General features: G+C 40.4%; 1 long non-coding RNA gene across 3 annotated transcripts in view; it reads right to left on the minus strand.

Moving 5' to 3' along the window:
* Positions 1 to 22,877, minus strand: part of LOC135244560 (uncharacterized) — a 67,230-nt gene that overhangs the window by 2,610 nt on the left and 41,743 nt on the right. For 2 of the 3 annotated variants that reach the window (XR_010326997.1, XR_010326998.1), the window contains 3 exons: positions 18,497 to 18,606; positions 11,388 to 11,517; positions 9,414 to 10,145 (listed from right to left, as the gene is read on the minus strand). This is a non-coding gene — a long non-coding RNA (uncharacterized LOC135244560). Of the gene's footprint in view, positions 1 to 4,227; positions 10,146 to 11,387; positions 11,518 to 18,496; positions 18,607 to 22,877 lie in introns of those variants that run through there. The other variant, XR_010326996.1, reaches the window with a different exon arrangement.

The following is a 22,877-nucleotide window of genomic DNA, read 5'->3' on the forward strand; positions in this document are numbered from 1 at the left end:
ACACTTTTCTTTGGTCTGTATTTCTGTACAGCAGCTGAAAGTGATTTCCTGTAAACTGGAGGGAGCTCTTATGGGACCCAGTCCTGAAAGAGGTTTGTTTCACTGAAAGAGAAAGAATGAGGCGATCCCCTGAGCCTCCGGAATGCCCTCCTATTTGGTTATCCTGCAAAATTCAGTTAACTAGAGGGACAAATGCAATGGAAGCTTAGTTTCAAATACATGGAACCCTATGGGCTTGCACATAGCAACAGAGGTGGAGGCCCAAAGTTGTTTAAGAGCAAAATGGTATCGATAGCACAAAGAGAAAAGGACTTACATTGTCCTGATCTCCATTTTACATAAAGTTTCACTATGTAAGTGGAGAGACTTGGTGGGCATGTAATAGTACCATCCAGTTCAAACGCAAATAAATTACAGTATTTTCCCTCCAAATTTCAAATAACAAACATATGTTTCCATCTCAGTCATCCCGATATTCCAATAGCAAGTGTCAATATGAAAGGTCCATGTATGTGCACTTACATACTACCAGGAAAATCTGTCACATTTCAGCACTGTTGAGTAACATGTTCAATATTAACTCGGACAGTATAATTTAGCTCTTATTAAGCTTGTAATTATTTACTCAGTGAACGCTTATATGAGTCCAAGAGATATCAAATGTTGATTTAAGACTGCACACGTAATTGTGTTTGCATTATTTTCAAAGACTGTGGATTTCTAATAATAATGTGACTGTTACATAAAAAGGCTAGTGATTGTTGCAAATTAGTATTAAGTTATACAATACATCACACGACCTTTTGAAAAAAATACTGTTGTGCACTTCTGGTGAACTGATTTATGTGTAATCGAATGAACTTTCATCAATCAATTAATTCAACATAATTGGCAAATAGACTTAATGAACAGGTTCAATGGTTGTGGTGATTTTGAAACATAAACTGCTGTTTTTATGCAAGATATAGGTCTTACATCATGTAATTTGGACAATGCTTTCCTATTCTCGAGTGAAGTGCCCTAATTCTTGATATATTAAGACGTTAAGAAAGCCTTTTCATGATATATTAAGACAGTTTGTTTTGTATAAGAAGCTCTGTTGGGCGTATATGTCTGATTATGACCATGTCTAAGCCGGGACAGTAAAAACTCTTGAGTGAACAAAAAGAGCTCTGTCTCCAGCTGCCCGTCTGCCGGAGCAGGAAAGTGAGCACGCTCCATAATGACTCATCAGAATCTGTTTCCAGGCAAACCCACATGGCTGCTGCACTTCTCTCTCTCACTGCGTTGATTTCGCAGCCTCTGACATCAGACACATTTCTCTTCTCCTTTTAACCTGTGCAGATGCTTAACCCTTCAGGCACCGCTGTGGGACTTTCGCAGACGAACGCTCAGAGAGGATCTTCAACAAGCTCACAATTACATGTTCACGATTTGCCCCCGTCTGTATCGCCGCTTTTCCTCTCATTTGGAAACTGGAATACACAAGACGGTCTGTGTAAAAGGTATTCTGAAACGATTAACTAGAATAACCTCGCTAGCTAACTGGACATACTAGCCGTGCTTGTTTACACAGTGGTTTACCGGCTCCGCAGAGAATTAGTAATAATTCTACATACTATGAAACTACAGCTTCCCCAACATAATGACGTACACAGTTCAGACTACAATGGCGCCCGCAATTTTTAAATTGTCTTTACAGCACTTTTGAACATGACACTAAACTGAACAAAGCAAGGTGAACCAATGTTTTTAAATTCCACATTAGTAACTTGTGACTGCTGACTCATTCCGTTAACAGAGCTAATACAGTACGTAGGCCTATTCTAGCTGGCTAGTGGCAGATGATAACGTTTGACCTAAGTTACTACTAGCACTGTCATTATTATTATTATTATTATTATTATTATTATTATTATATTATTAATAATAATAATAATAATAATAATAATAAACTTGTAGAACACTTCTTACGTGGCAAATAAGAAAACATTCATTTTATACAAAGGAATTATAGGTAAAATAATACATAATAAAGACAGTGGGGAACAGCAATACAGTCACGATATTTAAAAGAAAAAGCACACAACTTTCTCAAATGTTACAGCGATTACTCAGTGGGGGGTTAATGACCATTTTGACAGTTGCTGCAGGTGTGTATTCAACAATCACGTGCCGTGTCATAACGCACAGATGACAGTACACAGCTTCATCACCTTTTACAGATTCTAAATACAAATTTTTTTGTGTAAAAACAGATAGGCAGAGTGTGTTTATTCATGAATTTAGTTATATATTTATTGGCTGCGATGATCAAGGCCTCCTTGTGTCACAGTAACTCTCTGTGTGACATCGGTGCCAGTGTATGAGAGCACATAGGCCCCACTTCATTATTTTGTTGCGTGAAATCATGAAAATTATTTGGTTGATTTTTTTTAAAGCACAAGAGCTGGACCAATCAGAAATGACAAAAGGGTCACAGACCCTGTGTATTTTCAGTTGCCACAGGTGCCGTATTGGGGGGGGGGGGTTGGGCTCAAACATACTGTGCTGTATAACTGTGCGGGGATGGGGTGGTGGGGCCCAAAGTGAGATCTTTTAATTGGCTCAAAATCTCTGTCGGCGATTCTGTCTATACCCAAATACAACTGAAAAGATTTGTGTGCAGTACACCTCAGGCTAAGCGTAGATTGTGGAAGTGGTCCACATTGAGTGGGGTTTGGAGAACTCAGAGCAGAGAGCTTCCAGGGGCCCCACAGTGTGCGAAACAACACAGGAAACCTCGAGATAAAACCGAAAAAAAAAACATCCCAGCACAACGAGAAGATGAAGCAACACCCGCGGACCCAGACGCTCGCAGCCGCCCCGGCCGCCCGCCCGGCGTTCAGTACCTCCGCGCTCGAGGCCTCCTTCGCGTGTCTGTTTTTTTACGGCCGCGCGGGACCCCGAAAACCACGCCCACGCGTTCGAAAAGGGCCGCCGGACAGGCAGACCGCCGCATCTCGGCTTGGCACGGCTTGGCACGCGCCGCGAGTGTGGGTTACCCAAAAACGTTTGTGCGGAATGTGCCCTTACTCCCGTCCCGTCCCGTCCCGATACAACCAAGCCCTCTTTTAAAATCAAATTACTTAAAAAAAATATATATATATATATATTTTTTTTTTAAATCAATGTTGTCCTGTTTCAGATTCAGTGAAAAGTCATCATATCAGTCATAAATGCTTCTGGCCTGCCGCTCTTTGTCTACACAGAGAATCGGCAGCAACTCTAAGGAACTAATGGTACATGAGTGTAACTGACAACAGGGGAAAAGTTCATGGCTGTGGTCAAGTTTCCCCAGCCGGTGGTACCCCTTAACAGCATGCATGTATTTCTCACACACACACGCGCAGCGTAATCTCCTCACAGGCTGCAGCAGTAGTGAGGACAGACTGCTTGGCAGTGTTTACACTGTGCTGGACAAAGAGCAGTAAACGGGAGAGCTATTGCAGAACATGTCTGGGCGTGTCCCTCCCTGTCTGAGAGCTGCAAAGCCGGTCGCCCCGGGCACCGAGCGTGCTCAGTGCGATCCCGGCTGCGGCGCAGGCACTGACAAGGTCCGGCATAATTGTAGCCTTCGGAGACAAAGGCACAAAAGGCAGACGACCAACCCAGAAACGGTGACCTCACCACAGACTAATAAAAAGAGAAGGGGGGGGGGGGGTGTTTTCCTTTTTCATGACACAGACACATGTGTTGATATTGTGTCTTTCTGACACACAATCTTACTTACGCATACGTGCACACACACACGGACACTTTCTATTAAAGCTTCACCAAAACCTTTTTTTTTTTTGTTCCTTGTTTCAAAATAAAATTTTGAAAAAACACAGTAGTTCATAAGCCAAAATGAATCACCCTAAAAGCCAAAGTTCAAGGCATATATATTGTAATTTCCAAACAGCTCAGAAAACAAAGACAAAATACGAAGTGCTTTTAGGCCAGGAATAAAACTAGGCTAATTGTTATGGTCAGGTTGGCAATTAAAAAGCCGTCAGGAAGAGCTCCAGAACCTGCAAGACCTACAGTATCCCTTGACTTCAGCAGGCCCAAGGTAAAAACTGGATCCTTCGAGAATTCGGATATAAGCAAGGGGTTAATAATGAAGCGTGTTTCTAAATGCCGTGAGTCAGTCAGGCTTTTGTTTAAGGGGCTCAGTGTAACGATGTAAACAGAAATTAATCATACCTGCATCACGTAACCCGTGGCTCCTCAAGGTCTGCACTTCGACTGCACTACAATAGACATTGGGTCTTTTTACCTTTCTCCCTTTCATTGCGAGACATTGACCATGACATACCACTCTCAACACGTCCTCACTCACGTCCCGTCAGTTCGCCCACTTGCTGTTTTCAAGACATAATATGTATTTTTTTCGCGTTTATTCGCGGATGTAGGATAGTATGTACATGCTAAGTGATGTGTGAAGCGGCCGAGGCGTTTTTCGTTTGTCTTCCCGGCTGGGCAGAAAGCCGACGGCAGACAGAGCCTCGCGGTTCGCGTGTTGTGAGCACGTTGCTTTCTTTTGCATTTTCTAGCTTCTAACTTCCTGTATTTCACAAAGTCGCCAGATTTGCCGAGGGGAGCAGCCGAAAAGGCAGCCGCGACCCCGGATGTTCCACCTGCCTAGAGTCAGGGGAAAATGCACATTTCAAGGAAATGCTGTATGGCTGTATTCAACGGACACTTTCTAAATCACATTCAGTTAAGAGAGCAAAACAATACATTTTTGCACATAACACATCAAAGACATCAAGAGTCAGAATTACACTTACCACTGTAACCAGTAAACTGCATTATGTGTGTGGACAGTGAATAGTAAGATAAAGCTATGTTTCACAACTAAAATAATTAGATCAAACTGAAATACTTCCTTCAGATGTTCTTCCTGTAATGTGGTTTGGTCCCACATCATTGCCCAAGTCTGTCTCTAACTCCTGTTTTGGCCACCAAGGATATTACAAAATCTTAAAGCATGCAGGGCACAAAAAATGGGGTGGAAAAAACAACCTGCTCGTCATGGCTACAGCCACGCTTGTGACCACCGTAAAATCCAGTTGAGGCATTGCCAAATCCTGTGTGATTAATATTGATAAGGGTAAAGAACATTTTAGCCATGTTTTATTTTCTTTTTTTTTTAGTCATGCTAGTAATATCTAAGAACAGTGTCTAGAAAAGGGACAAAGGCTAGAGGGTAAACAGGCCAGCGAGAATATTAGTGACTAATACTGTGCAATATGTGTATGAGACCTTTCATTTGAGGCTTCTGTTATGAGTTAACTTCCTCGTATATTAGTGGTTCGTGTTCAACTGAGAATATTGAGCATTTTTATCAATCCAATCACCAGACCTGAAGCCAACCCCTGCCATCCCACTGAGGTTGGGGTTGATGAGGTTGTTTTGTTGATACAGCTTGCTTCTCTACCTCTAAGCTAAAGATATGGCAAAGGGTAGAGGAATGTTCTGGTAGCATACACCCTGAAATGTACAACACGTTCATTCTGAAATGGGTACTAGGTCAGAGGTGGCAACCAGCGCTGGTCCTGGAGAGAGACAGGATGAACTAGCCTGAGTCACATGAGTCCACAGAACGACTGGCAGATAAAAGCTGAAGTAGGAAGTAGCCACTGACACCACTTTGTTTTCTTATTTGCAGTCATACTTCACAAATATGTGTATGAAAACGGCTGCATCATCTGAAATGTATTTATTTCTATTTTACCTTCATAAGTACACAAAGGATCTCCAATATAAAAACTTCTCAGTGCTGCATAGACGAGACGCAGAAAATTAGGACCCACGGGCTGAGGAAAAATTATACCTCTAAAAATACTTCACCTACATAGAAACCACCTGCAACTCCAACTGTAAGACACGAATGTCAGACTCCAGCACCTGGGGCCACAGTGTCTGCAGGCTTAACTCCAGTCCTGGAGGGCAGCAGCATCTACAGGTTTAACTCCAGTCCTGGAGGGCAGCAGCGTCTGCAGGTTTAACTCTAGTCCTGGAGGACCGCAGTGCCTGCAGGTTTAACTCCAGTCCTGGCGGGCCGCAGTGCCTGCAGGTTTAACTCCAGTCCTGGCGGGCGGCAGTGCCTGCTGGTTTTAAATGCGTTTCAACACTTGTTTTTCATCTAAACTATAGATCAGAAAAATCCACACACCTTGTTCTCAAGGTCTTATTGACAGGAAACAACAAAAATCTGTAGACACTGAGGTCATGTGATCGGGTCACATGACTTATCCCTGATTACCTGCCCGAACAAAATGGTATAATGTAGTGCTGCCCAACCCTGTTCCTGGAGATCTGCCACCCTGTAGGTTTTCATTTCAACCCTTATGTGGCACACCTGATTCTACTAATTAGCAGCTCAACAAGATTGCTAGCTGTTGAATGAAGTGCACATTGTTAAGCCTGATTTATACTTTGTCACACGACCATTTAAACAAGCGTCGTGCGACAAAGTATAAATCAGGCCTTAGGGTTGGAGTGGAAACCTACAGGACGGCAGATCTCCAGGAACAGGGTTGGGCAGCCCTGGTGCAATGCAATGCAGTGCAATGCAATGCCACTGTACTGAACTGCTGCTGATGAACACAAGTACTGTACAGCAGTGGCTGTAAAAGCAGCCCCAGAGGGTAAACAGCTTCCTTTTTGAGTATTTTTCACACAGGAGAGGAGTTGCTTCGGCCTGCCATGAGAGATAAGCACTTAATTGCCTGGGATGGCGAGATAACTGGTAAATAACCCGCGTTTCACCCGCACGCCTACGTAGCCCTCAAACGGAGCCCTCTGAAACTTGGCATGCGCTGATCTGATAACACTGTGGCACAGGATTCTTGTTGCGTACTTGAGTCATATCACAAGGCTTAGGGTACTTCATTTGGTTTTGTTTGTTTTGAGTTTAGCTCTGAGGTCAAAGGTCAGAGGCCTCTCTCGAACGCGGGCAGAGCACAGGGTTTCCTAGACGATGGGCCTTGGACAGGCTGCAGGCGGTCCTCACTGCTGTTTCAACTTGAAACGGCAGCAAATGAACCGTGACTTTACCAGAACTGCATCAAAATGATTATTTTAATAGTTTGATACCTTTCAGACAACTGTACTATTCATCCATATTGCTGAGAATTTATACATAGAAGCATTTTACACTAAACAATAATCAGAACAAAATTTTGATTACTGTCATGTTTAGGTTAGTAGTTTGTTTTGTAGATAAGCCTTTTCACTGAGAATTCTCAAAAAACCTTCTGGACTGATTTCAGATTTTACTGGCACCAGAAGAGTTAAAGTATTTCAAATACAAATTTTTACCCAGGTGGGAGTTGTACCACTGCATAGCGTATGACTCTCCGATACACACAGCTAACATAACAGAGCTCGTTTTTTGAGTTTTACAGTACATTTTAACACGCGAAACACTCTCAATGCGTTAATTTTGCCACCTATACGCTCTCCATTTATCAGAGGCAAAATCTGTTTCATGTTCCTGAACTGTAATCTCTTAAATTTCACTGTTTTAGTAAGAATACCAGTGTCTTCCTTTCACTTGTTCTGAAAATCACAAGGAAAATCGTGCCTACGATTATTAGTTCTGCAGGCACTGTTATTTTTCTCTCTCACTAGTTTAAACACTGTTATTTATTTATTTTGCCAAAATCAAATTACTTTTTGTTTTCTTTTTAAAAAAAAAAAAAATGTCAAGTGCATTTAGTGACGTCAGTTGCTTATTGTGTAACTGATCTCTGCCCAGTCTTTCAGAAAGCCTGGGTTCCATTTGTAGCATAACCACAGATTCTGTGCACTTACCATAAACTCAGCTCCCATTTTCCATCCATCCCCCCTGCTTGGCAACTGCAGGAGGTTGGTAACAGAAGTTGTATCGCAGCATATAATTTCTGTCGCCACAGGACCGTACTCGACTATGCTCCTTAACACCTTTTCAGATGATGTGTCAAATCAGTTATACGTTTCAGCTAAAATTGCACAATTGTGAATGTTAAGAAGACTGAGCTGTGTGTCTGCCGGGTCAGTCTAATTTGTGTGTGAGCCAGAGACAACATAGCTAAACTGCTGAACAAACTGGGAGAAGCAGACAAGCTAAGGGGGATGGGGAGATGTGGGAACGGGGAATTGGGGGGGGGGGGGGGAAGAGTCCCCACGGCAATGTCCCCTCAGTCTGGCTGCTTCCTGGTTGTAATCACTGTAAGGAGGCCGGGTCCCCATGGCAACATATCAGACTGACTGCTTCCTGGTTGTGTGACAGTTATGAGGCCTCTGCTACGCCCACCAGGTCTATTTCTACCCTCCTATAAGGGCCATTTCACTCGCAGCGTACGACGTCAGGGCACACTGAGCCACAAGTCTCCACAGCAGGCAGGCGTAGAAGCAGTGGCTAAACTGACTTTTCAAACGACTACTGACCTCCACTCTTTCAGGCTCAGGCCCTACCCTCTGAATGTTGGTCAGACCACAACTGAGGCATTTAAGCTGTTACTTTAAGAGTTATCTTCAATTCCATTTTTCTCATCTCTGGTCGTCGTCGAGCGATTCACGCGGCGAGTCGTGGCCTGCCCCGCTGTTTTCGTTCTCCGTGCGCATGCTGACTGCAGTTACTCATTTCCTCACACGAGGACGAAAAATGAAATTTGAAACCGATTTGAAAATAAAGTGTAAAAGCAATAGTACAGTACGGTATTGAAAGGGAGATGGCTTTGAAAACTAACAGGTTTTTTTTTTTTTTTTTCCATCAGTGTTAACTTCACCGTCATCAAAGGCCAATATGAAAAGGAGACAGCCCACACAGTGGTAGTTCAGCCTTTCTGACAGCCATTTCCTTTCCTGGGGGGGGGGGGTGTGCTGTCTCTTGACTGACCGACCACTGTGTGAGGTAGCTGCATAAGTGTGGGTGGAAAGTACATTATATACACTAAGTTATTTTTTCAGGCTTATCTTGTGACCCACCTCCATCCTCCCCCCCATCTCCCCAAGGTTTGGGAGAAAGGGGAACAGACAACATCATCATCACAAAGCATTTGTTCTCGCAGGGCAATCACCCAGAGTGTCCTGATAAAAACAAATACAATAACCTTTCACATCTGATATGAAAACATCCGGACGTTGCCACAGCAACACCCAACCCTGGCGTGGTGGAGTCTGTTGGCAGAAGCAGTGCCTTGTGGGTACTCTCTCTCAAGTGCTGGTGTTTGCGGCTGAGGGATAAATGGAGTCCTCTGCTCATTGTCAAAACAGCAAACAATTCTCCAGTGGCAAGCAGTCTGGCGTGGTTTGTGTGACTTATCCGTCAGTTGGAGAAGAGTCATTTACAGTTACAGTGTTACAAGAGTATGGTGGAAATAAAGGGTTCAATGAAGAAATAAACTTTTTTTCTTTTATTTCTGAACTATTAAGAGATGTGATTAAAAAACCACTACATAGAAGGACAAAAACAATAATTGTAATGTAATGAATGATTGCAATGAAGTCCCCATCCAATGTTATCATACAGGTTATTGTTGAAAGACTCACGAGATACTCATATTTTGAAACAACATCTTCAGAAATAGCACTTATTAAGATTAAAACCACTTCCTACTCCTGTATTTTTTAAAAGATGCATTCTATCCTGGCCTGCTGAAGCCCTCCCTCCCCGAGCAATGCGCCAACGATGTGCCACCTTGCAGAGCTGCCAGCCAAGGTAAGCGCTGGCACAGTCTGGACCCAATACCACAGTGTGCAGCCCACCCATGCACTGGAACATAACACAACAGCGCCTTAACCCTTTGAAAAATAGTTCTTTTGTAATGTTTTTTTTTTTTTATTCTATGTCAGTGTTCTAGAACTCCATTGCTTTCAGTTACCAGTTCTGCATGTTACATCAGCAATAGAATGTTCAGTTAAGAACATTCCAATCACACCAGAAGTTGGCATGAAAACCAGAAACAGACAGGGCCCTCATTGTCCACCTCTGCCGTAAAGGGTTAAAAGGATGAGCCGCCCAGCAGCACCAGACATTCCGATTCTGTTTAACGTTCACGGTGACGCGTGTTCTGTGGTCAGGAAGCGTGGCTTGTTTTTGGGTCGTCCTTGAGCCGGCCTCTGCAACCAACCTGTGTGGAAGGACACACTTTTCAGTAAGAAATCTCCTTCCACCCCCCTGGCCACCAAAAACAGTGCTTGGAGTGAAAACGCTGCAAAGCAATGCCAGGCAGGAAGGGGACAGCTTGCCCCTAACCCCTCTCCTCAGACACTGTAATGGGGGCGGCAGTGTAGCATGATGGTTATGGGCTTGCGACTCAAAAGGTTGTTTGGTTCCATTCCCGGCATTGGTGTTGCCGTGGTACCCTTGAGCAAGGTGCTCAACCCGAACCGTAACCCGACCCGACCGAAGGGCCAGTCCACACTCTAGAACAGCGCCTTAATAGGACTAGGCAACTCACAGGCCCCAACAAACTGACCTTTTTTAAAATCAAACTCATGCCACTGCATGATCTCCATCAATGGCAGAATCACATGCTTTAACTCCACCACTTTCTTGTTTTTTCTACAGTGAGAAAAGCTAGTAGCTGTTCTAAGTCTGGATGACATGGAGTTCTGTTTCTGAGGTCCAGGATTTACACAGGATGAGGTTTGGAACAAAGAGGACATTGCTGAAGTGATAGTAAAATAAAACAAAAAAGAGGAACATGGTAACTTAAGAAGCTGGTATTTGATATTCACACCTGGGCAGAGTGTGACAAAGGTAAATAACCAAAATCTACATTAGATTTAAAAAAAAAAAAAGTTGTATTTCATTTTAAAAAATTTTTTATTCTTTTACAGACTATTAGCGAACACTGTGCAAAATAACAGTCTGGTCTACACATTACATTTAACATTTATTTACACAGTGTTAGTAAAAACACACTGATAGAACTGGGTTGGCGAGGCTCAACATTTTGAGGCCTGCCCATGCCCTGAGCTCATCCCTCATGAGGCGCTATGGGTAATTCAATTACGGCATTTATTTTTATTATTGTCCCCAAATTAGAAAATCAGCGACAGAATGCTACAGTAGACGGTTACTAACTTCACAGGATCTTAATCAATGTAAAAACCAGATGCAAGCCCCAACAAAATAAAATATCCAGTTAGTGTATACAGTAATATCCAAACAGAGCAAGGTACTTAACCTGCATTGCTTCAGTATATATCCTGCTATATTAAGCATGCAATATAAATGCAATGTAAAGCTTGTGTAAGTCGCTCTGGATAAGATGGTCTGCTAAATGCCTGTAATGTACTGAATGTCTGTAGTTTGTGCCACTGATTTTGTATGTACTCTGCCAGCGTAGCAGTGTAAGTGAAATTACCTTTTTATCGAATATGGAATATCCCTTCTGGTCCTTGTAGTCTTTCAGTCTCTGAATGAGGGAGGGGGGGGGGGGCAGGCAGTGGTTTCAGGGGGCACCACCCTCCATTTTGTCCCCCTCGGCGAGGGTCCTGAACAGGAAACAGAAGGAACCAATGATAGATTTACATTTTAGGCATTAAGCGGGTGCTCTTATCCAGACAATCTTATTCTCATGGAGATAATGTCCGCTCATAAAGATTACATATTTACTGAGGCAACTGCTTGGTACACCTTTTGCTCAAGGTTACACTGGCTGAGCTCCACATGGGATTTGAACTCGCAACCACAGGGTTAGAAAAGCTTACATGTTTCTTAATGATCACAGTACACTGCCTCCCAAAGATGTGCTATATACCAAAAAGGCACATGAACAGCCATATTTTATTTTGCTTTTGCTGGGGAGTTTTATGCAAACCTCATCAAATAGCGTCAGAAAAAGAACTTTACGTGCTTTTTTTTAACTCAGGTCCTTTTAATATATATATATATATATATTTTTTTTTTACAAATCTCATTTGGATAGCACTGTTTAGCCTCCTAGAAAATAATTAGATCACCAAACTCAGACAGTGGAAAAAAAAGGTCTAAAAACAACCCACAAAAATGTCAAACGCAACTGAAAAGAATCTGGCAAGAAAAAAAATTACAGGAAGAAGAGTTTAAGTTTAGGTTAACCTCAGCATGTTCAATCTTTCAGTCACCTTCACCTCTTGTTAGAACTTTGCCCCTTTTGCTCTTAAACTCTTAAATTATAAATACTTAATTCACAGAACATTGTTGTTTCAAACTTTACCTCCATACATGTGCCAGTCACATCAGTAAATTACTGTGCTTCACCAGCAAACACAATGGTGAAGAAAAAAACTCACAAGAGTTGTAAATCACTTTTTCCCCTTCAAACAGGAATAAGGCTGCCACAAGTGACTTATAACTGTCCACGGAAAAAAAACAAGATGTAAAGAACCCAATAAGTCAAAGATATTTTTCAGTCATAATCCTTTCAAAATACAGTATCTTTTTTTGTACATTCTTGGAGCCACTATATCCAATAACTTTCCTGGACACAAACAAAACTTTTTTTTTTTGTTTTTTTGTATAGTGTCAGTGACGGCACAGTATTCAGGCAAGAATATCATTCCTCCATCCAAAGCTTGTCAGTCTTTAGCCTTTCTGCCTAGAGTCCATCGTTGACAGCGTAAACAAACTGCACACGCGCAGCACGCAAAATACGAAGAAACTGAGCCGAGGGTTCGAGCTAAAAATACCAGGTTAATTCACCGTTCCCAGCCAAAATCGCACCACGTGCTATTTATAGCGCGAAGTTCGTTCAGCATGCCGGCTGCCGACGGCAGCCCCGCGGTAACGGCCCCGCCAGAGTTTGACGAGGCGTTTCATGAGGCGACGCGGTTGGGCGTGCTTGTTTATGCCCGGTCGGGACAGTCGACTGTAACTAAAGGGATAAGCGGCAGAGACGTCCACGGGCAGGAAGGGGCCGACGATGAGGGCGAAACCCGAAACGCCAATTAAGGGGGCCGGCGGCAGGGACCGAAGGCCTGTGGATACAAGCAGACACGCTGCTGCACCCTGGGGCCCTGAACTAGCCCAGTGGTCCACTACCCTGCTGTTCAGTCTTCTGTATATACACAAATCAAGTTCTTATACTTCTTCTTCTTCATAATAATAATAATAACAACAACAACATCATCATCATCAACAACAATAGTAATAATAATAATAATGTGGATTTGCAGGTTTGATTCCCAGGAAGGACACTGCTGTTGCACTCTTGAGGCACTTAACCTGAATTGCTTCAGTATGTATCCAGCTGTGTAAACTGTGTAAAAATGTGTCTGCTAAATAGCCTACCAGTAATGTAATGTAATGAAATTGCATGAATAACAGTGCTCAATAGCAACTTTTACCACCAGCCACTAGTGAGGTAGATTATCAAGTACTGTATGTACTGTGTTAGCTTTATTAATGGAATGAGCCAGTAAAGATGGTCTTAGTTGGCTACAGAAGTGTAATATTGTTTGCCCACAGAAGTGTAGTTGTAGTATTGTATGCTAGTCTTTACCAAGGGTGGCCAAAGCGGGTGCTTTTCGGTTTTCAAATTAACATCAGCTACCAATTCAGACCGAAGCCACAAGGTGAGATGAGTTAACTGCCATAAACTTTAAACGAGTCCATTACCTGCTGAGTCACAATGAGAACCAGCAGCACTCAGCACTGGGACCCAAGCACTCATGCTTTTTTAGTGCCGGTTCACGTTACCGTATTTTTAGGTTATGTTTCTATGGTTTTTTTTATTTATGTTTCTCTTCTCTTACAGATGCAATCTGTGAGCATTCAGAAGTTGCGTTTTTGTGGTTCTAGGGCGAACTTAGTTCCTGTAACACGCACGCAAGTGCTTGAGTGACGTTGCCTGTTTACTCGCTGCTCTGGGAATGTTGTTCGCCAGGTCGAGCGTGATTGCTCTTATTAATCAGCTGAATGCGCTTAATGTTTCTCCCACATTTGTAAGTCACTCTGGATAACAGTGCCTGATAAATGAATGTAACGCGATGCAATTTTGCAAACCCCCGGATCAAGATATATCACCATTAGCCATCTTCCTTCAAGCAGAACTGCTGCCAGGTGCTCGACGGACAATGCCAAGGACCAGTGACCTCGCATCATAGTGCACAGCAAAACTTCCAGCAATAAATCAGCTCCACAAAACGTGTATGAGTCCAGCAGGAAACAGGTGCATTTTAGTACAGTTAAAAGTACCATATCAGAGTTGATTTGACATCTGCAATCTGCGGACACACTGGTACATACTACATGTGACCTGGGTAAGTCACTCTGGATAAGAGCATCTAATAAATACCTGAAATTCAATTAAATGCTTATCAGCTTCTCTATATTTCCCATAAATAAACAAGACTGAAATGATAAACATCACATACTCATAAAATGGCCAGTTGTAAAGTAAATCAGACGTAGACACCACCAATAGAAATCTGTAAAAGTTATTCATTTTGTGCTCATATTAAAATGTGACACTAAGCGTGCTATGACTCAAGAAGCACGTAATAAAAATAAGATTTTGAATTGTGATCACCAATGTAAATATCAATGGATAGGCACCAGAAAATCCTCTAGCCAATCAACGTTCAGTGTGGTTGCAGAAGTGACATTCAAAATCAGCCCTCAATAGACACATTTCTTCAAGTCACTGATAACCACTGTCAGATAACCATTTTAATCGATGTAACACATAGCAAGACACTCTGCATGTTCTTAAATGTCACAGGGTCATTTGCTTGAAGGAATTCAGTTTTATGAAGTTGGCATTTTACTTATTTGGAGAAAATAATGGTTCAGAAATTCATATTTACACTGTTTAGAAACATAATGTAATATGATTTGTTCTTGCAATGCAAATGCCAACGTTTCTTTTTAAATAATGGTATTTGTATTTTAATTTATTTTAGTTTTTCAAGGAAGCACATTAAAAATCATAAGGCCCCTTCCCTTCTAATAGTGTTCCTGTTTTTTTCTGTGGTCCTAGTAATACTTTTCTTCTGACTCATATTGAATATTACCTAATACACACACACAGACAGTCTGGACTATTTTCGCATACAGTAATTTGCCTTAAACAGCATAAAATGTGCGTTTTGTTTTGCAAAGCAGTATATTCTTGCATAGTTCTCACTTGTGGCAGTATATCCCGAGTTAATGTCGTTGAGCTGAATTTGCAAGGTCAACACACTTCCCCTGGAGTATGTCAAAGGTTGGGTACGTCTGGATGCAAGCTTCAAGCTTTATTAGTCAGATGGCTCAGCATTCTTGCAGCAGAAGGTAGCAAGCTTGTCAATCAGGCAAACACTTGGCAGTTTCTTTTTTTTTTTTTTCTTTAAAGAAATGCGGCAGTAACTAGTTTTTCTCGCTTTACCCGCTGGCTAGCATTACCTAGCCGACAAGCTAGCTAATATTAGGAAAACATGTTATATTTCGGCGCGCTCGCCTAACTTGATTTTGCTGTGTACGAACATGGCTCCTTGGTACAAAAACAAACTTGAACCAAACCCAGGTGCAGAGTGAGGGTTTAAATTATGCTGTTTGAGGGTTTGAGTCATAAATCGGAATCATGACCCCATCTGCACCCTGTCCCTCGTCATGAAAAATTCTGATTGGGTCCCAGGACTTTTTACAACACCGCTCCGAGCAGGTAATTTGTAATAATTTGTTGGATGATAATAATTTGTTGCTCATTATGACTGGTCTCTAACTCATTACCAATGGCAATATTTTTTTAAATGTTTTCAGCTACTGTGGGTAGAGACACACTGAATTATTTATTTTTCTGAAATTTACTACAAAATGGATACCACTTGCAGACACATTGTAACAGCAGGCTATTACTGACCAGACAGGTAAACTGAGAAATCATTTCAGCAACATTATCTCACTACAAACACATCATGTGTCATAGTGAATTTAACACCTGTTTTACACAAGCATCCAAGATACATTTAAATATTGTCATATTATGTCAAAAATGTTGTTTTTAAAAAAATGTTTTTTCTTTAATCAGGTGTGCATTTCCGCATTTATTAAAATGTCTTTTTTATTTTTTATTTTTTATCTTTTTGTTCTGAAAAGAATTTGTTCAAGACATTTATAGTTTTAATTAATCGTAACATTTTGTGTAATGAATGTTAGTGTTAGCATATTTTCATAAAATATTTCTTCTACCATGCATCTACCATGGTATTCATTGGAATTTTTCTTCTGACATTGTGGTAATACATCCAATAACTGCAATGATTTAATATCCTGTAAGCATCCATCAAGTGTAACACACAAGTGCATAACTGCCAAGAAATAAATCCAATCAAAATTTTGTCTGTAAAATATTTGCTCAGTCATAAACGTTATGTAAAAACACAAAATAATATTATCATTTTTAAAACTAGGATCTGATGGAAAAAATAACAAGTCTCTATCAACTGACCTTCAGGTTAACACACAGCCAAGCCACAGATATGGCATCCCAACTCACAACTTTCATGACCTATGACCCTCACAGAAACTGTACTTATCTACTCTACAATGGTGGCAGTAGGGTTATGCAAACCAAAAGTATCACTTTTTTTAACTGCTTGTGGGGTTTTTATTTTTGTTGGCACTTTTCAATTAACGTTAAAGATTAACCATTTCTTAGAACACTTTTTAGAAGAAAATTGCACAACCTAACAAAAAAAGGAAAAATCCATGAGTCCATGGAAACACAAGTTTCTAGTATCTTATATTGTCTTGCAAAAATGAAAAGCTGATTAGTTGAACAACAATGGTACCTTAAATTGGTTGTCAAAACAACTAGTGTTAGCGTAAGAACCAGTGAGAGGAAAGGGCAGACAATAACTTTCTTTAAAGATTAGTCCATTATCTCACGAGTGTCACTTTGCTGATAAACTAAATTTAGAAAGCGATGCTGGAAAGGGGCAGAGCGCTGGGGAAACAACGCTGAACGGCCGTGGCAGAGCACATTCTCTCCGTATGCAAAGTTCGTTACCTTGCACAACATCCTCGCGCGTGGCCTCACACGAACGACAGGCCGGAAACAAACTCGGCAGGTTTACGCGATGTCCCGTGATTATAAAGTGCCATGGACGCTAAACGGGAAGTTTGTTGTGTTTTCCACGCCATAAAAATAAGCCATGCCCCCCGCAATAAAAACATTATCAATGGTGTGCGTTTCCAGTATACAGCTCAAAATATATGGATGACAAAGCGTTTTTCTCGACGTTCTCCGTTTAAAATCCCTCTAAAGCATGCAGAATAATAATCATAGTAGGCTATGCATTTTGCCAATGCGCACTAAACCGTTACATTTTAAAACTGAGCGTGACTGCATATCCAGCACATTAACCTTCCTGCTTCGCAATATAATATTGCTCATTCTAAACGCTATTAAAGATTTTTAAAAAAATTTTAGCGCGAGAAATCCCTGTTCCTCCATCTTTAGCATTCAGGCCACTCACCGTAAGTCTTTCTGCAAAGCAGATCAATACAGGACCATCCTATGTTATGACAGTATGGAAATAGAATATACCGTAATACACTGAAACTAAATATATAAACATAATCAGAATGAGATAACACCGCACAACATATGGGCAAATATACACATTCTTTCCAGCGCTTTGACCAATCCACGGGTACAGCGATTATCTGGTCCAAAACTGAACAAATCTAGTCCGCTTTTTAAAATCATTGTTTCAACAAAGAAACACCTAACATGATTTCCATTAGTTTGCTTATGGGATTTGGGCTGGACCGTAAGTAATGAATTCTATATCAGGGGTTTATTACGTTGGGCACGGAGTCCCCGTGTGCACGGTGGTTTTAGTTCCAACCATAACTGTCATTCTTCAAGTACAGTATAATAAGCTGTTCAATATTTGATTAAATGATTTTAATGTCTAAAGAGATGGTACACCCTCTAAATGTCACATTATGTCAGAAACAGATATTCACGTCAAAGAATGAATATTACTTATTCATTCCAATACTTCCAATCAGTCAGATCAGTTCTCTAGTGTTTTCATTTACTATAATGTGCAAAGGCAAAATAAAAAGTATAAAGAGATCATGTCTTGTATTGATTAATTGACTGACGCACAGCCGGAATCAGGGCAGGCCTAAATGCTGAAAGTGTGGACACCTTGCCACAGAAACCGAAACATTTGTAGAAAATGTTTTTTAGTTCAAAGACAGAGCAAATGGCAACAGGCCAAACGTGCGGCGTGTTAAAATCGGTTTCGGCACAATGTCACAGGGACACGTTTTCAGCGATGTCGATTCACGAAGAGATTGGCTGGAACAAAAAGGCAGCACAGGCGGAGGCGTCCTCCATGACCAGGGTTTTCTCAGGAACCAAAAAGGGAGGGTTAGAGATTTCACCCTGTGAGACATAGGCCTGTGGGCAGGTCAGGCCTGCTCTGAGCGTGCTCAGTGGCTCAGTCATCTATGTATAAAGGTAAGCGCTATAAGTCAACAAGGGAACATACTCACTCCTTCCTCATGACCACCCCGCCATGATCTCACCGGGGTGGGCGAGTGGGACGGGGGGGCTAACCGGCTCCTCCATCTTCATTTCCTCCCATCATCTCTTCTTAAGGAAACTGGCAGAGAAAGACAAATGAAAATTTATTTTAGACAGTCAGCAGAGGTTATTATCCAGAACAACATACAATTTTACATATAAGGCATTAATACAGCTGGAAATGTATTGAACCAATTCAGGCTATGTACTGTACTTAGCTCAAGGCTTCAAGAGCACTGTCCCTTTCTTGGAATTTAACCCTATGGTGTAAGGTCACAAATATGTGATTAGAATGTTCTCAACTGAACATTCTAATGCTGATGTAACAGCCTCTACTTGTAGTTGAAAGCAACAGAGTTCTAGAACACAGATGTAGAATTCTGGAAAAACATTCTAAAAAATATGTTCTTCAAAGGGTTAAACACGCAGCCTATGCATTACAAGCCCAGTTCCCCAACCATTAATCTGCACTTCAATTCCAGTTAGCCTTATTGCTACTATACGCTTACTCCCCCCAAAGTGCAATGACCATTTTGCCAAACACACTGATGGTGTGACATACACATACAGTTATGCACATGGACATAAACTAAAATATAATGAGCTGAAAAACATAGTGACATGAATATTGAATACTGAATCACATTGAATGCTGAATCAATATGCCTGCTCAGTTAGTCAACACTTGGTATTCAACATACAGTACTGGACCAAGCAGATACAGAGTTTACACTCTCTAGCAATAGTACAGCACATGTAACACTATACTGCAATATGAATAAGTAGCATAAAAAAATAGAGCTCTGTAATGTGTACAGTAGAAATTATTGCTTATACCACAGTACAATGTACTGCTTGTAACTTTCTGTTGTGTGTATTATGTACATGCATATATAATACAGCCAGCAGAAAGGTTCATTTTAAATTTAGGTCATTACTGCCATTAAAATAAAGAACCATCACATTATACCAAAGTTACCCTGTTGGCTGAGAGGGAGCAGGGTCAAAAAAACAAGAAAATGTTCAAACAAACTGCCGGTAAAATAGATTTAAAAATAGCACCTTCAATGGTAAACAAAGCAGCTTCAAACAGGAAGTGAGCAGCTAATATCAGTGTGTTAGTAGAAAAAAAAAAACCTGCTAAAGACAAATGTTCAAATCCAGTTAGAAGTTTTCTCATGGAAAAGACTGAACACCCCTGATTACAGAAATATATACCATTCAAATGTACCAGTGATACACAGGGGGAGTATGTAGTCTTGGTTCTACTAGAGCTGGTTTATAGTGCTGAAATTATAATCCATGTTTACCATACAAAAGAAAATTAAATGGGAAGGAAAAATTGCCATAAAACCCAAAACATCCAAAGACTGGATTGAAAAACAGTGCTAGTGTAACCTAAATATACAATCATAACTTTGTAATGTGATAAGATTTGGAATTTGAATAGCAGATTATGAAAGTTTGGGCCATTAAAAAAGCATAAACTATTTCTTAACTCCTTTCCATCACACAATTTTGTTTGTGCATTACAAAAAAAAAAACACACCCAGAAAACCCAAATACAAGGAAATATTTCAAACTGACCAAGTTAACCTACGATAGAAATATAAATCACAATGGCATTGGCCTGCTGTTTTATATATATTAGCCTGCACATTATGAATACTTCTAACAGCTCAACATAAAGACCAACAAAAATATAGAACACTTTAAATAGGTTATTTACATCTAGAAACTTTATATTACATATTTTGAAGAGAATTTTGCATAAAAAGTGACAGAACTTTCATATGTAAATCTGGGGCCATTTTCCCAAAAGACACCAATATCTTGTAAAAAAAAAAGGCAGCCATAAAAACACTGCTCAGGTTTTTTTTTTTTAAAAGGCATTTGTTGTTTGCTGAAAGGTTAAAGATTTTCCTACTGAAACTGAGTGGGTTGTGAAAGAACAGCTAAATTTCCCCTCCACGGCAGTAATATTATCACCCAAGCCATCAAAGTTTCACAATGACTTTTTTGTATTTATTTATATAAAAAAACAACCATTAAATACAAACAGCAAAATTCAGATTGCATTGCCATAATTAAAACAATATTTATGCTCGAGCAAAAAGACAGGTAGCCTTTTCAAACAAAGCACATGTGGGAAAACACAGAAGGCTTTGCTATAAAACAGTATACAACATATTTTTAATTCATTTTCTTTTTATGCAGCAATAAATATCAATCACAACATGTTAACCTTGTGTCAACATAACCTGTAAGAGGCTCACCATTTACATGCATATTTTATATATAAAAAATAACACCTCAAAAGATCCACAAAATTCTGCCTTCGATAAGAAATATGGTTTACTGTGCATTTTTTGTTATCAAAATTAGTCATGATCCACTCGATCGCAGTTTGACGAGTTCTTTGATGGGCTCCGCGGTTAAACAAAGAGAAGTTTTGAGAACACTAGTCTCATTTTTCCCCTCACAGTGCTCGACTACAAAAAGAGACATGATGAATAAGCTGCACTTAGAGCAAAACTACACAAAGTCACATCCACTGAGGTCATTTTGCAACAGCAAATTAAAGTCCAAACAAAACACATTCAAATGAAAGTCTAGAGGAGAACCTGCAGTCTAGAATACGAGGCTGAAATTATGGCAAAGGGGAAATACCACAGAGCAGAAAATACAGTGAATATAAATTGAACGTCGAGACATAGAATTTCTCTCTATACTAAAAATTATTATACAATTATAAAAATAATTTTTGCGGTTTAGAATTAATTGAACAGAAGGTAAATTAAGAGACGGTTGGTATTTGACAAATCTAGATAACGGTCAGACAGAGACAATCCTCCTACACATTGGCAACCTAAATGATCAGTATTGAAACTCGCACGCACACACACAAAAAAAAAATACGAAATGATACCACAATGTATTTTTCACAAGAGGCTTGAGCAGTCCCCACGATTCGAGTCAATGTAAACAAAAGCCAAGACCTTAACTGTCCCACTCAGTCTGTCAAAACAATTGCTACTCAGCACTGAAAATGGACATTAATTGTGCAATATGAATTTCAAATTAAAGAGGCAAATTAAAACAAGAATATTTTTAATCCTGACTTTAGAACTACTTACAGAACATTAGTGATTCAGTAAAATGAGAAGGAATTGACCCAACCCTGCAAATGTGTGTACATACATACATATATATACATACAAACATACAATAATAAATTATAATACTAGGAATAATATAATATAATATACTATAATATTGGAATATTTTGTACTGTATTGTTTAATTTATTAAAAACATAATTATTAACATTTGAATTCTTACAAAAAGTTAAATATTCTGTATGTCTGTAAAGATTCCACTTTCGATAAGAGTGCTAAGACCCTCTGTGAGTAATATACAGGCAAGAACGATGACAAGTTCTGAAACTGATCTGCGTCATTTGCTATTTGTTAGAACTTGCTCTGACACAGTGAAGCCCAAGCCTCCTACTTCAAACGACAATTGTCCTACACACTTATATTTCAAAGTGAGAATGCAGAAACACATAAGGAAGTCACAAATGTGTTGAATAAAGCAAAGGAGAACATCTCATCAACTGGTCGAACAAACATTTAACAACCCAACAAGAGTCACACAGACATTTTTGTGGCTTGCAAGAAACACAAAAAAGAAGCACTACTCGTACCTAGTGGAAGAAAAACAAACAAGATCACAGCTAATGCCAACATGCTAACCAAAAATTACACCTTGCACATTATTCCTGTACAACCAGCTGAAACAAAATTGAGCACATACTAACTAGCAAACAGCTTAACCAGGGACAGGGGTTACAAATTAGCTGCCCAGAAACCCTATATTTAGTGCTTCTGATGGTTTTTTTTTTTTTTTTTTTTTTAAACCTGTAATAATTTTAATTGCATTCACGCTGATAAATAAACAAATGAATGAAATGAACAGTCAAACAAGGCTGCATCTGCAGTTGTTTTCTGGGCAGACTGAGAAGCAGCGACAGGCCTTTCAGCTTTCCTCAGGCAGCCCGGTGCGTGTCAGCCTCTCTCTCTCTCTCAGCGAACCACAGGTGGGTGTCCTGACTCAGACACAGACAGACAGACGGCCGTTTCCACGGCGCACCAACAGAGTGACATGCGCATACATCCACGCAGGGCTGATAAACTCGATAAACATTTCCCTGTAACCGAGGCCTAATTTTACACTCGCGGTGTGCAGCGAAAAGCTCGGGAACCTTGATGTTTTTCATCTGAAAAGCCTGCCCACATTAAGGCTCTGATTGCTTCTGATACATTTCTACTGCATACAGAGGTTCTTTTT

The sequence above is a fragment of the Anguilla rostrata genome, chromosome 18 (assembly GCF_018555375.3).
Source record: "Anguilla rostrata isolate EN2019 chromosome 18, ASM1855537v3, whole genome shotgun sequence".
NCBI classification, from domain to species: Eukaryota; Metazoa; Chordata; class Actinopteri; order Anguilliformes; family Anguillidae; genus Anguilla; species Anguilla rostrata.